Here is a 15,639-nt window from a genome sequence, read left to right as displayed (position 1 = left end):
TCGTGTTGACACATAATGACGCAGCTGCAGAAATAAACGAACTTGCTATCAGCAGACATTTTTGTTCCTCTTTTTAAAAAGCAAATTCGTTTGATTGTTTAAAAACGTCTTCCTTTGCACCAAATCTGGATTGATGATCTGCGCAACACGCTGAAGCTTTCAAGTAATTTGGGGTTCGCTCGCGAGAACAAGGACTTTCCATAAAAACAGCTCTCTAGTAGACTTCTTAACTCCCAAGAGAAGAAAAATACAGAACAGAAAAAACGAAAGAGAAATTTTGCCATGCACTTAAAAACAAAAGAAGGACATAAACAATAGCCTCTTTTTACCTATCAAGACTCTTAGCACCGGAGAATATAAAAAGGTTACTTCAGTCTTCAATTTCGTTCAAATTGGGGATATTTAAAAATTTAAAATAAGTTTAATTTATGAACTTCGGTTTACACTTCAAAGAGAAGTCCAGCCCCAAAAATTCGAAATAGCTAACAAAATAATTTAATAAATAAATAAAAGAATTTTGACATATAAAATTTCATAAAAATTAAATATAATGAAAATTTTAAAACGGATCCGTAACAGATGTATTCTAAAACGGAGTTATAAACACGTTCTGTTAATGAGAGCAAAGGGGTAAATATTCAGGAAACTTATCATTTGGATATATTGTAAATTAAATCTATTTTAGCTTACATCGATCAGATACGATAGTAAAAAGAATGAAATAAATACCTAAAGTGTTAGAACTGTATTATTTGATTTTAGATCACTCTGTTTGCTTCAAAGTAAAGCTGATAAAATTTAAAGCCAAATTAAAGATCTTATTCTTGACAGAACAGCAGCTTTTTACAAATCAATTATACGGGAGCAAGATATACTCGTAGTGGTTACAGCCAAAAACATCGCGGACGAAAACGTCGCGGAGAAAACAATGCAAGGCGAAAACGTCGTGCTACAAAACATCGTGGGAGAAAACATCGCAACGAGAAAACATCGCAGTTCTAAAACATCGTGGTACAAAACATCGTCGTCGAAAATAAAGCGGTTCAAAAACTTCGCAGTTTAAAAACATCGTCGTCGAAAATATCGTGGTAAAAAATAAAGTATCTACAAATCATCGCATGACGATAACATCGCAGACATGCTTCTTTCAGGCTTTAATAACTGTAAATGGATATTCCCGTATTGATTTGTGATCGCAAGATCGCAAGGATAATTTTTACTTTCATACTTTTTATTAACTAATAAATTTTTGCTGAGAAAATAAGAATGAAACTTAAGCATAGAAAATTAATGCAATTTATAGCACTTAATAGAATTTTAAACCGACATAGTTAACTAACAAAGGCCATTAATAAATCATTTTTATAAAGTTTTTACTGGTAAATTTTTCATGAAAAGTATAATCTATAATTTGCCTTTAATTTTTTATGCTTAAGTTTCCTTCTTACGTTTTCCGCAAACATTTATTAGTTAATAAAATATGTGAAAATAAAAATTATCCTTCTTTACATACTGAGCTCACAGATCATTATGGGAATATCCATTTACAATAATTAAAACCTGAAAAAAGCATGTCTGCGAAGTTATCGTCATGCGATGATTTGTAGATACTTTATTTTTTACCACGATATTTTCGATGACGATGTTTTTAAACTGCGAAGTTTTTGAACCGCTTTTTTTTTCGACGACGATGTTTTGTAGCACGATGTTTTAGAACTGCGATGTTTTCTCTTTGCGATGTTTTCTCCCACGATGTTTTGTAGCACGACGTTTTCGCCTTGCGTTGTTTTCTCCGCGACGTTTTCGTCCGCGATGTTTTTGCCGCGATGTTATCGGCGGACACCACTCGTAGTAGGTGGCTTGGCAAGTGTGATCAAGAGCATGAGACTGACGTTAATTACAGAAGGGGAAAGTAAACGGCTGTGTTAGGGATCATACGAGGAGATATATTTTAAAAGAAAAGTGTTTTTAGGTCTCATTCAGTATCAGTATATCAGGAATATATATCGCGCGGTGGAGTTAAAAAAAATTTATTTTTGTACAGTGTTGCCATTGATCGCTTTGAAATCGCTGAGTTTGTTAATCGAAAATTCGTAAGTGTTATAAAATATGAAATCGATAATAAAACAAATTTTAAATTCAAATTAGGTCTTCCACATTCCGATATTCTATGGAAGATTACGTTATTCAAAATTTGATGGTTCTAGGTACCGTCGTTTTATCAAAACATACATACATTCATGCAGTCTCTTTATTATTTAATTTCTTTAAATATAATACAGGGCGATAATATTTGGTGGCAACAATTTGAAAAGTGATTCGCCGTTTATAGTTTTCAACGCAAAATGGCAAAATGAAATTAATAATCCTTCTGGGCAAATTGCCCCTTTTTACTAATAATGTATTCTAAGAGCGATGGGCTGATGCCTAGTAGTAAGGGTTTGGAATCAAGAATATATTTCGCAGAACCATTATATTACTTGCAAGTATTTCATTAACTGATATCGTTAAATTTTGAAATTTCATATAAACTAGAAAAGGGATATAAAAATTAGGAAATAATTTATTTTTAAGTAAACATTCAATTTATGTGTAGATAGCTGCAAATATTTTACTCGGTTGTTGTAGTAGAGCTGTAATTTTATTGAGGGAGGGGAAACTAGGAAAGTCCACTGGTTAAGTAATGAAAAATCGAGAAATTTTTGCGATCGAGGAGCAAAACGCTTTTTTCTGGGAGGGGGGTCTATACCAGAAACGAAGCAATAACGCAGATAACTAGCATGTAACTAAATAAAATATTATACATTTTTTTAAATTACAAATTTACATTTATTAATCAATTCAAGACTATTTTCTCAGATACTCAGCTACTTCGCATACATGGAACATAGCATTCGAAATGAAATATTCAATATTTACTACAAATTCATTGATGTAACAAATATCTTTCTACTCCTACTTTAAAAAAAGATGTTATTTGTCTTACAGTTTATAGTTCAATAATACATTTTCATTGTACAAAATTGTATTCATTCAAAGAATTCCATTTGTATTTTTCTATGTATAAAAACTGGGTGTAGAGAAGTTAGATGTTTAAACGACCCCCACATTTTCTCAAGACCAGGAGCAAGATTATCCCCTTCTTTTCAGCCCCCCCCCGTGAAAAAAGGGGTTCTAAATTTACGACCTGATCGCATATGAGGTGATTTCTCGTAGTAAGGTTCTATGTTTCGAGCAGTTGCAACCCTTGCCGAGCCGCGAGATGATAAATAGTGATTCTGGAATCTTTCTGATAATCGCTCTCAGTTATCAAGGAATTATCATATTCTAGGGTTCCTAACTTCTTGTCTAAGATGAAACATTAAGGAACCTAGTGAGCTAGGTATCAACTTATTGCTGAGTTCAAATACCTAATACGTAGACTCGAGGACGATTAAATTACCCTTATATTGATTCAGATAAGAATAACACTCAGCCCCTTCTCGGGTTTAGAGGAATGCCTCTACTCAGGCTCTAATTCAGAATAAGGAATAAGAGCTAAACCTAAAAATTTACTAAACGTGACTTAGCTGAAGCTAGACACAATTGCCCAACGTAGTTGGCCCTTATATTAAACTAGGCGGCGAATATCAGTAGACACGTATAATACGCCAGAGAGGAACAACTTCAAGAGTGACCTAGCCAGAAGGTAAACACACGCGCCACCAAGGAATCCTAGCAATCTCTATCGGAAGATGAACCTTTCTTAAATAAACGCGATTCTAAAAACTCATTCTGGTTGAGAGTTGTAAGGGGAAACAAGAACTGATAGGAGAGGGCTTAAAAATTAAAATAACTGTTATAAAATTAAAATAACTATGTATTTTATTTCACTGGGACGCGGTAAAATATGTTGCCTGAAAACAATATCAACTTGGAGGCGGCAAAAAAAACCTTGCTCAGATAAGAATTTTTATTTTCCCCTTCTAAGAAATGTTGTGTTCAAAGTGCCGAATTAAAACTCAAAAGAAGCAAATAAATTTTCTGGAGCTATTTAATCTACAATATTTTTTAACTCTTTGAAAACCGAAGTTTTCGCTAACCTGTACGCATAAAATACCGAACCGCCCGAAAAGGTTTTCGAGAGTCACAGTAATTTCCTCCCCTCCCCATCCAGTAACGCACAAAGAAGAGTGAAGATTTCAAATGTCATCCTGTCTGTTTCCTAGCAAATAAAGATAAGAAACCACAAATAAATCCTTTTAGAACAAGCTGTCTGCAATAAACTGATACAACGCATTTGGGGAAACTGCACCTGCTGCTGCAGACCTTAGGGAAGGGTAGAAAACAACATCGGAATTCCGGCCGTTTTGGGCGGTTGTGGTCGTTTGAGTGAAAGGCCGTCTGGGGCGTTATGGTCTTCAAAGAGTTAAAGCTTTTCCCTCGAAAAAGTCAAATTCCATGACACCTCCTTTAGGGTGTAATTGGAAGTTGACTTTAAAATTTTTATGAAACTCACTAAATTGGGTTTTTGAAAGTATGCAAACAAAATATTCATTTCCTTGTAGGGATTTATATTTATTTTAACTAACAATTTAAAGTTTGAGTTTAGACCTTTCCTGTAAGCCTTCATTTCTCCAATTGTCAGTGCCAGAATAGTTAAATGTTGTAGCGCGCGTGAACGAATACAAATTTTCTACTTTGAAGGAAGTAGTTAAAAGCCGAGTTTCGGTAGGATAAAGGAAGAGTTATGCTCTAGCCGCCGTCTCTGCCGTAGCTACGTTTGCTTATTGCTGCTTCAAGTGGCTTAATTGCAGTTATCTGCTGCCACTAGCTTCGAAGTGGATTTAAGTTACGGAATCTCGCTGAGCTCTGTAGTCTAGGTCTATCGTTTTTCAATCTTCAAATTTTAGTTTAATTATGTGATTTTCAGCTACCGCCCAAACAGAGGCGACGTTTATTAGCGCCGAGATGACGCATTGTAAATTTTTCAAAAATTTAATAAAGGGTACATCAAACCTTCTCCTGTGTAGTTTTCTGCTACTCCAGTATATACAGACAGAAGTTCATTCACTGGATTCTACATCCTTCTAAAATGGATAACGTTTTTCGGACTACCGAGTCGGAAGACAAGAACGTTAAGGTTGTAAGGTATTTCTCCAGCATTCCTAGCGTGCCTTGGTGGTGTAGTGATTCTGCACGCTGGGCCAGTATTCTACAGTTCCGTGGTTCGATTCCCGGCGAAGGCGATTTGCTTATTTTTCATCTTGCCTGCTTTCAAACCAATAGCTAATGTCTCTGCAGTGGCGCCCGAACTAAAAGGGTTGTGGATGATGACTGTCCACACCCAGGATTTGGTGATTGGGTCCCCTAAAAACCCCAGTCGTCCTTTAAAAGAGGGAGTATATAAGGTATTTCTGCCGCCTTCCTAGCGTGCCTTCGTGGTGTAGTGGTTCTGCACGCTGGGCCGGTATTCCAGAGGTCCGTGGTTCGATTCCCGTCGAAGGCGATTGCTATTTTTCATCTCTCCGGCTTTTTCAACTAACCTAATGTCTCTTATTATGTATGTTAATATGTATCTAATTATGTATGTTAATATGTATGTATTTAATTATGTATGTTAATATGTATGTATCTAATTATGTATGTTAATATGTATGTATCTAATTATGTATGTTAATATGTATGTATCTGATTATGTATGTTAATATGTATGTTAATATGTATCTAATTATGTATGTTAATATGTATGTATCTGATTATGAATGTTAATATGTATCTAATTATGTATGTTAATATGAATCTAATTATGTATGTTAATTAGTATCTAATTATGTATGTTAATATGAATCTAATTATGTATGTTAATATGTATCTAATTATGTATGTTAATATGTATGTATATGATTATTTATGTAAATATGTATGTATCTAATTATGTATGTTAATATGTATGTTAATATGTATGTAAATATGTGTATGTATCTAATTATGTATGTTAATATGTATGTATGTTAATATGTATGTATCTAAATATGTATGTTAATATGTATGTATCTAATTATGTATGTTAATATGTATGTTAATATGTATCTAATTATGTATGTTAATATGTATGTATCTGATTATGAATGTTAATATGTATCTAATTATGTATGTTAATATGAATCTAATTATGTATGTTAATTAGTATCTAATTATGTATGTTAATATGAATCTAATTATGTATGTTAATATGTATCTAATTATGTATGTTAATATGTATGTATATGATTATTTATGTAAATATGTATGTATCTAATTATGTATGTTAAATATGTATGTTAATATGTATGTATGTTAATATGTGTATGTATGTTAATATGTGTATGTATCTAATTATGTATGTTAATATGTATGTATGTTAATATGTATGTATGTTAATATGTATGTATCTAAATATGTATGTTAATATGTATGTATCTAATTATGTATGTTAATATGTATGTATCCAATTATCTATGTTAATATGTTTGTCAAGGTATGCATGCTTGCATTACTGTTGTCCATTGAAATGGAAAACCGGAAATCATGCATGATTCTGAAATTTACATGATCCATAAATTATATAAAGGCATCTAAGCGCAGCACAAAGGAAGTGATTAGTAGTGCAGCACAAATGAAAATCCTGTGGTCCTTATCTTCCCCTCCACTCTCCAACCAGTACTTCCGTTTTCTCTAAAACGGAAAACCGTAATCATAATATGAAGAATGTATGACACGGTGGGTAAGCACATTTAACCTGCAGCTGGAATATGGGTGGTTCGATTCCCGGCGAGGACATATTTGATCATATGTTTCTCGAAATGAATCTCTAATAACCTCTGCAGATGCACCCGAACTAAATGTGACAGGCGATAATCCAGTCTCGTCTTCTCTACCCAGTCACTCTTTGAATTAGGAAGACGCAAGGAATTATATTCTCCCTCTTGTGCGATCACCAATAGTGTGATGACGAGCACATCTAACTAGCAGTTGACCATTCAAGGGCAGGTGAAGTCAGGTGATTCCATTTACCATTCAAGGGCATAGATGATTTTTCTATGAACGATCCATGCCCGATGTGGACACAAGATGACTTCCTTGTACGGCTTGTTAAATTATACACAGTTTTTACTGCACTTCATTTAAACTTATTTCCTCGAATTATTCTAACGTAATCACTAATAATCAATAATTCTAACGTAATCAACCGATCTCTCAAGGCAAATTGAAAATGACTTCAAAAATTATCAAATTTTGAAATCTCGGTTAATCTTTGTCGTACGGAAACCAAACTTCTTCCAATTCAATATTCTCATAACGAGTATAAAACTTTCTCAAATATAAGCACAGGAACCTGGTGACCGCATCATAAATTATATTTCGCTGTTTGTCGAAAATTAAATTCCAATATTAATTTTTATTTGTATCTGACGTTACCAAACCATGACTATTTTCGTCACTTGAAACAGTTCTGTAATTGGAAGTATATGACTAACGATTAGACGTATATGACCAACGATTGCGAAATGAAAAGCTGGGTAAGGTCTTGGGGTAAGGCGATTGGCATATATACAATATATATACTTTTGGTATTGCCGATTGTAATGAAAACGGAAGGTGCACAACTAGATGTTGTAGCAGTCACATATGCAATTTCAACGTTCTAAGGCTAATCTTTTTTGAGTTATGCAGGATACATACGTACGTACGTACAGAAGTCATAAAAAGCCATTTTGAATCCAGTTTACGATTCGTTTTGGAAAAAAAAATAGTCCTTTATTCTGTCCGTATGTAGAGATTTCAACCAAACAAATAGTTAGAATGGTTTCAGAAGCGTTCAAAATGCCTATTTCCATTGAAATATCATGCCGAGCAATTTTTGCGATTACAATATTTTACTTCGTATAAGAAAACAAAAAAAGAAAAGATTATGTACCAGAGTTTGTAAAAGAGGCTGTTCGAAAACATATTTTGTTTATTACAGTCACGCTACGTCACCCAAAATTATTAGTTAAATATAACATAAATCATATCAATTAGATATTTTATTTTAAAACAACTTAAAGACTTGTGTCAACAAAAAGAATGTTTATCTATGGTTTTCAAATTGCTTACTTTTTTAAGATATTACACTGTGATTAAATCCGAAGATAGACATCTTACGTTTTGCTGAAAGGGAGCACTCTAAGAACTTGAGTTTCCACTTTGAAGCTGAATTAAAAATCTGACTTTTCGCGCCATGGCGGCAGTTGCGGAATCACGCGAGCCATAAATGCGCATAGCATAATGAGATACAAAGAATGTAGTGATCCAAACATTTTGTAAACTTTTCCAAAAATTTGTAACATCCCACCATCTGCAAAAACAGCAACCTTAAGACTTATCTTAACCACAAGACCTTTTTTCACCTACCAAAGGGTACTTACCACCAAGACGCATATTTTTAAAAGCAAACTTCTTAGCATTTCTAATAGCAGCAATGTTCAAGGTAGTAGATCATATTGTTACGAAATGTCAAGGCGCGGTGAGATGGCTTCCCTGCATAATATGGCAAATTAAGGCAAAGTTGCCACATTTGGCAAGAAATCGCGCATTTGACGACATTTGGCGACAAAATTGGCGATATCCCATGAACGGATGGAGAACCTTCTGGAACGTATTCTTACCGGTTTAGCCCAGAATGTTCTCGAACACAAGCGGAAAGCTATATAAACCCTGCTCGTCCGCAGTCAGTTAGTGTGTCTCGTCTAGCGAGTCAATCCCTGCGGAGTCGATCGAGTTGACAGCCGGGCAGCGAGTGCCGAGTGGGTCGTCGAGTGCACCGAAGGAGTCTGTTAGTGTATTGCAGTTAGTGCATCGTCGAGAGAGCGTGTTGAGCTCCGGGAACGACTGAACCGAAGAGTCGAGAGCCGTGCTCGTGTGTCATCGAGTGCATCGCGAGTTGTAGCGTGGAGAGTCTCGAGAGTACGTGGAGTTCCGAGAACGACCCAGCAGAGTCGGGAGCTGTACTCCGGAAAGCAGAGTCGGGTGCTTTGCAGGAAGCTGTCTCCACCGTGATAGCCTGATAACCTGAAGGCTGTGTCGCTGATCGTGTCAGCGTGTTTATAGTAGTTCATCGACGACTGTAAAACGTGTTTTGGAGCTGTCCTGATAATACTGGTAAATAAAGCGTGTTTCGATACTTCCTCAAGTGTCGTCGTTATTCACTCCAAATCTACGAACGTCGTAACAACTGGTGTCAGAAGAATTAAAAACGTAACAATATTATGCAAATTAATGTGTATAACTAATATATAAACTTCTTATATATTTCTATTGGGTAACACAAATGGACATCGTAAAATTATTCTTGTCTTAGTACAAAGAATGCAGGGACTATGTCTGAGAACCTTCTCATACTTTTCAAGTTACCTTTAGTTTAAGAGTTCGAATTTTAAAACGATTCAGTTAAAACATTGAAAATGATTAATAACCTTTATTAAGCTAATTTGTAAGACATTTATAGAGACTTTAGTTATTTGAAACCAAGAAATATCTTTCAACCGTTCTTTGAAATGTGAACAGTTTGTATCTATTTAAGAAACTGGGTAATTTCAAAACAACAAATGCATTTCTGAATAATTTAAATTTTTATTTACATGCTGATACATTTCACCATTTTTAGCATGTCAGTAGAGGACAGTGTGCCATTAAAGAATACCTTTCCAATTTCAGGAAACGATGCACATAAAATGGAACACAGCCAGAAGTACTGATTTAATACGACCTGTTTAGAGCAATGATGCTTACATATTTAATAGAGCTATCAGATCAGATCTAATAATGCTGAGTGTTTAAAAGTTATACGTAAATATAGTTGTGTGCTATAGGATCTTAGAGATCGCTTTAAATAACTGAATTCGATAATCAGAAAGGCCTTGAAACTTTATTGAAGCAAACAACAGTTCTTACTGGAAAGATGAGCAGATACAAACCACGCAAGCAGAAAACCTGATAGCAGAAAAAGAGATAAATTCTCCTTAACACACAAAGCTGAACGGTATAAAATAAGTTAGGTAAGATTATTTGGGTATGGCATACCACAGCAAAACTATCTGCCTAAGTAAACATAGCTTCGTGGAGAATCTTTTAAGGAAAACTAACTCGAGATTACTTTCGCATGAGAAAAGATTTGCATCCAGTACGGCTTCAGATCCGGTGTAGCTACCAATATTCAGGTTTCTTTAACTACTGAGACACTGGTGGAACCATCATAATAAAGACCAAGACATATGACCCAACACAATCCCAGCTGCTCAGAGCTTCGTGATTCATACCGCGGGTCAAGCGGATGAGTAAGCACTTCTTTCTGAAAGCTTCGAGAAAATTCGCTGTTATAGCTTCGAAAATTCATTTTCCTGAACTCCCAAAATAATCACCAAAGAAAAAAAATTATGTGATGAAAAATTTTGCCAAGGTCCGTTCAGAAGGTTTTTAACCAGCTGTTCGATTCGACCCGAGCTTCTCTTAAAATTCCAACATCTGTCGCGCAGAATTAATGTATCTACGATATTCTGTACAAAATAAATATACGCAAATGTAACATCATAAGTAGCTATAAATTCAAAATTAAATAGAATTAAACGTAAAATCACTATGCGAAATGCATTAAACAAATAAATGAGCGAACGCAAATGATACATAAAAACCAAATTAAAAGCGAGTAAATGTTCGAAAACATTTTGCAACAGTATTATGAACTTAAAATTAAGCAGTTTCTTATTCGTCTGCATGAATCCTTCATTATTTTACAGCATTTTTGTGACTAAAGGATGTTGTTTATGACGTCATATATTTCTTATCTGAATACAGAAATTTTTCGTCTTCCCCCCCCCCGTTTTCTTATTCCTTTTTTCTCTGTCATCTTGTAAACGATGGCCGGTTACGGAAGAGTTGCTTCACAGCCTAAAGAAGGCGGCGAGGGCTTTTGTGCGTCGGGCCAAGAGATGATAGCGCGGCCTATAAATCTCCAGGGGCTTTTAGGCATCCGAAAAATGACGATTGATTATCTGTTGAAGTGGGATGCCCTCCGCTGGGGAGTTGCATCAACATCGACCCGAAATCGATTCGCACCAGATCTTGCGAGAGCAGAACCTTTTCTCCCGACTCGGTCGACTCATAGTTTCTCAAAGTTACCGTCGTCTTTTCTGGAAGAAAAGAGTTATAGGCTCGTCTAGAGATGTTGCGATTAATCTTAAGCAAGGTCGCCGAAATCTCCACCGACTTCGCGGTTTATGTCATAAATTATTCACAGTAGTTTAAAGCATAGATGCATTCAATGTCAGATACGTCTGTTCTACGTAAAACCACTTCTAATTTTAAATCAGTAACATAAGTAGTGGAAACAACAAAACTGAACAATAATAAGCATCAAACACACAAAGTTAAACAATAATTAAAATTAACAATAATTAAATTTAACAGAAAATTTTTGTGACAATTTTATTATTTTGCATATTTTAATGCGTTCTTTTGTAATTGAATTGATTCACTTTGGTGAATTTGATAGGCATTAATTGTGCATTCTATTATAAAAATTTGCATTCATGATAGTTATTTTATATTAATTTTCTTTACTTTAATCTTGAATGCATTTTGTTTTTGATTTTGAAATTCTGTAAAATTTTGTGACGGCATTTTTCTAGTATTGCATTTGTCTTAGCGATGCCAGCAAACCTAATCTAGAATAATTATTTTGTATACCTTTTTGCACTTTTCTGAATTGAATAGTTGACCTGTTTTTGTGAATTTTATTGGTTTTACTTGAGTTCTCTATTGTAAAATGTGCATTTAAGGCAGTATTTTATAATAATTTTCTTTGACTTATTTTTGAATGTATGTGGTTTTTGGAATCGGAATTTTTCATATATTTATGTTGGCATTATTCTTGTACTGTATTTCTATCGCGTCGCCAGTAAACCTGATGTAGAGTTTTTATATTACTTGGAGTGGTTTTGTTTTTAAACCAAATTTATGTTTTGCATTGTAATAATATCTCAGGTTCAGTGTATTTTATGATAATATTGTTCAGGTATCAAAGTTACTGGTTCTTAATTCTGAATTCATATGAAAAAATTTTATTTGGCAGTTTATTATTGTCTTAGTTTATCTTTATGCATTTTTTCTAAATTGAATGGTTCTTCTTGAATTTGTGAATCTAATTGATATTAATTGTGTATAATGCAGTAATGGATGTATTATATTTTGTTTGTACTATAGTTTTTATTTAAATTAGTTGGACTCAGTTTTGAAAGTATTTCGTATTTTCAGTACAAATTATGAAAGTATACTCGGTTTATTGTTTGTATGCTATAGGTACTACTTGTAACATGCTTTCTTTAGGGTCTTTTATGACTATGTTACTTATGTTCTTGTGTTCTTGAAGGCCTTCTATGCCACTGTAAACTTATTCTGCTTAGTCATAATAAATAGCTTCTGGAGGCAGGGGCTTTAATCCGTGTAAGGCAGACATCATGTCAGCTAGCTAATGGAGCCCCTGTTCTCTGGTTAACAGTAGTTTAAAGCGGCGTTTGATGCTGTCGTAATCAACGTGTGTTTCGATCTTGTACGGCAGAACTGAAAGCATTTGAACTAACACGGATCACAGCTATAAACACATTCTAAAAATCTGGATAAATGGCTTGTTTTAATTGTGTGAGCAAAATACGTATTGATAAAACAACCAAGAAATTAACAACCGAAATAGGCGTGAGTATAATTTGTAGGCACTTGTTTCGAAATTACGATGAACTATAGTAGATAGCACATTTTAATTGTGTGGGTTACAGTGCGCTTTCTAAACTATAGTCCTACAAATTTACTCGTATTATATCTTCACAATTCCTATTGTTTATAATTACTTGATTTAACATTGGATGTGTTTGTTCTGTTTTCTTTTGATAAAATAATGCATATTTCTTTAATGCAGTCTGTGGATTTTATTTCTTCTATTGCGGTATTTCATTTCTAAATAAAAACAGCATAGTTAAAAGAAATTGCAGTCTAACGATTTGAGATTGTTCTAATATTTCAACAAAGCATTTACTTTAAAATGTGTATAAAAAATTTGCTGCGAGCACCAAATGGCTTCCTTGTATAGAATATAAAATGATATGCATTTCATTCAAAGTTATTTCCTCGAATTTCATTAGACATAGATTTGTCATTCAATTAATTCAGTTCTCATTTCGCCGTAAGGCAAAAATGCATAAAAACGTGAAAATATCTTCATTAAAATTTGAAAAATATATAGAAAAACATAAAACACCCAATACAGTTAAAAAACAACTTTTAAAATTAAAATTAGAATTCCTAAGCAAAAACAAGAAGTTCGGCCAACAAGCAACAGGCCAGCTATTTCGGTGCACAAAACCGAAAGCTGGGTTTAGGTTCCACTCAGCAAAATAATAATAATAATAATAATAATAAAAGGTGTTAAAGAAAGGGTAAAAAAAAGAAAAAACACATTGAAAGTGCAGAGAAGCTGAATTAAACTATTCTGCTAAGTTTAAAATGTTAACAAATATGGTTGCTATAATAAACAAAAATTAGGCTTAGACGTACTTAAAATACCTTTTAATTGTTGATAATTCTACCAATATCGCATGCAGATTAACTAAAGGCATAAAAACTTAACCGAAAGATAATAACAACATAATTCAACCATTTTTAAAGCAAAAAATGCACAATTTACCAAAATATAAGAATTTAAAAAAAAAACTGAACTCATAGAGCCGAGTAATAGAGTAGGTATATATACTTTTGATGTGACCGATTGCAATCAAAACGGAAGGTGCACAACTACATGTAATAGCAGCGCCATATACAAAATTTCAACGTCCAGAGGTGACTCGTTTTTGATTTATGCGAGATACCTATATACATAAACACATACGTAGGTAGAGACGTCACGAAAACATCTCTTCTCAATCCCTTTTAAATCAATTTTCTGATACGTTTGGAGAAAAAGAGTCTATTATTCTGTCTTTACGTACAGATATCACGCAAAAACATCGTTAAGTTACATTCGATAGCGGTCAAAATGGATATTTTCATTGAAATATGATACCTGGAATTTTTCGTGATTACAATACTTCCTTTACTTCGTACTAGGAAGTAAAAATGAGAAGATTAAAAAATAGGAAAAAATCGCAAAACTGCGATTTGAACTTTGAATTCAGTTTGCAGTTTAGTATCGTAAACTGAGGTTTTGGTTGAAGAACACAATGAGATACATTCCGCAAGAGAAGAAGAGGAAGAATGACCTTGCTTATTTGCATTAGCTGTACATAAGTCACGTGATCTCTGAGACCATCTGCATTGTTTATTTACAAAAGGTATACATAAGTCACGTGATCTATGAGGTCAGCGGAATGTATCTCATTTTAGATAAATAATTTGAGAATGAATCTCCAGAAATTCAAGGCCCAAAAAGTGAAATCATGGGTATCTAAAATGAGTTACTCAAACAAGTAATTCCAAACGATAAGGAAACCTCATGCTGTAATATTATTACATCATGAAGTAGAGCAACCTCAACTGCAATTTTGCGCTTATTTAATGAAGAAAAGGACGAATTAAGGACTTATTTATGCAATGTTTCTTGCTCTTGTCTTGCGCACGAGGCTTGCAATAATTATTTTCCGCAAATTCAAGTGATGGCAATTGCTAAGGCAACTCGCAAGACGCGAAATTCGCGTAGTGAAAGGACTAACACATTTCTCCGAGGTTGTTAAAAGAGGTCTCTGAATCTATATTCAGAGACCTAATTTATGACGTTAGAGACATATGCTTTTAGCTGCGTTATTATTGAAAATCACCTTATATATATGCAGCTTAAATGTTTGTCGCCGATAGTTTATTGGTTGCTTGCGTAATTGTAAACTGTTTTATTCCCCGTGCGGTGCAGCGCGTGACGAATATTATGAGAACGCTAAGCCGGAAAAATTCAAAATACAATAACACGTGCATTTAACATTTAATAGATAAATTTAACATCTATATATAATAGAATTCGGGAATATGCAACTGGCAAAACGGCACAGGGTTGCCGTTTCAGTTGAGATGTAGAAAATCTCCTGCAAAACTTGCCTTTGCTATGGCCATCCATAAGTCTCAGGGTCAAACGCTTAAGCGTGTTGGCATTTGTTTACCCGAGCCTGCATTTGGACACGGTCAACTTTATGTTGCCTGTTCAAGAGTTCATGAAAGAACGAACGTAAAATTAAAAATAATGGATGGTCCTTTGCAAGGCGAGCTTAAAAATGATGGAAAGATTTACACAAGGAATGTTGTGTACAAAGAGATCTTTGACATGTGAATTAACATTTTTATTACTTAAATCACCTTTATTTATTGAGCTAGCGGTGGCTCTTAAGAAATGTACCGCCAGTGGTTTCCTTTATTGCACTCTACTTTAAGCAGTTAAGCAAGTAGAAGGAGGAACTTGCCCTGGGTAATTCAGTTTGAATTGGCAGACATCTTTGCACAAATCATTTTAATTACAATTTATAATATCTAGAACAGTGGTCATTTCGTATGACCGCCGGGCTTTCTAGTGTTAGTTATAATCAACTGGACATGTTATGAATGAACTTC

At 34.2% G+C, this 15,639-nt stretch overlaps 1 protein-coding gene across 3 annotated transcripts in view; it reads right to left on the bottom strand.

The window, feature by feature from the left end:
• Nucleotides 1–15,639, bottom strand: part of LOC118196090 (sodium/potassium/calcium exchanger Nckx30C-like) — a 326,882-nt gene that overhangs the window by 46,218 nt on the left and 265,025 nt on the right. The gene's annotated exons all lie outside the window — the stretch shown is intronic.

Source organism: Stegodyphus dumicola, chromosome 5, assembly GCF_044657685.1.
Source record: "Stegodyphus dumicola isolate Sdum_Otavi_A_Nest chromosome 5, ASM4465768v1".
Lineage (NCBI taxonomy): Eukaryota > Metazoa > Arthropoda > Arachnida > Araneae > Eresidae > Stegodyphus > Stegodyphus dumicola.
This window is presented reverse-complemented; position numbering and strand designations above follow the sequence as displayed.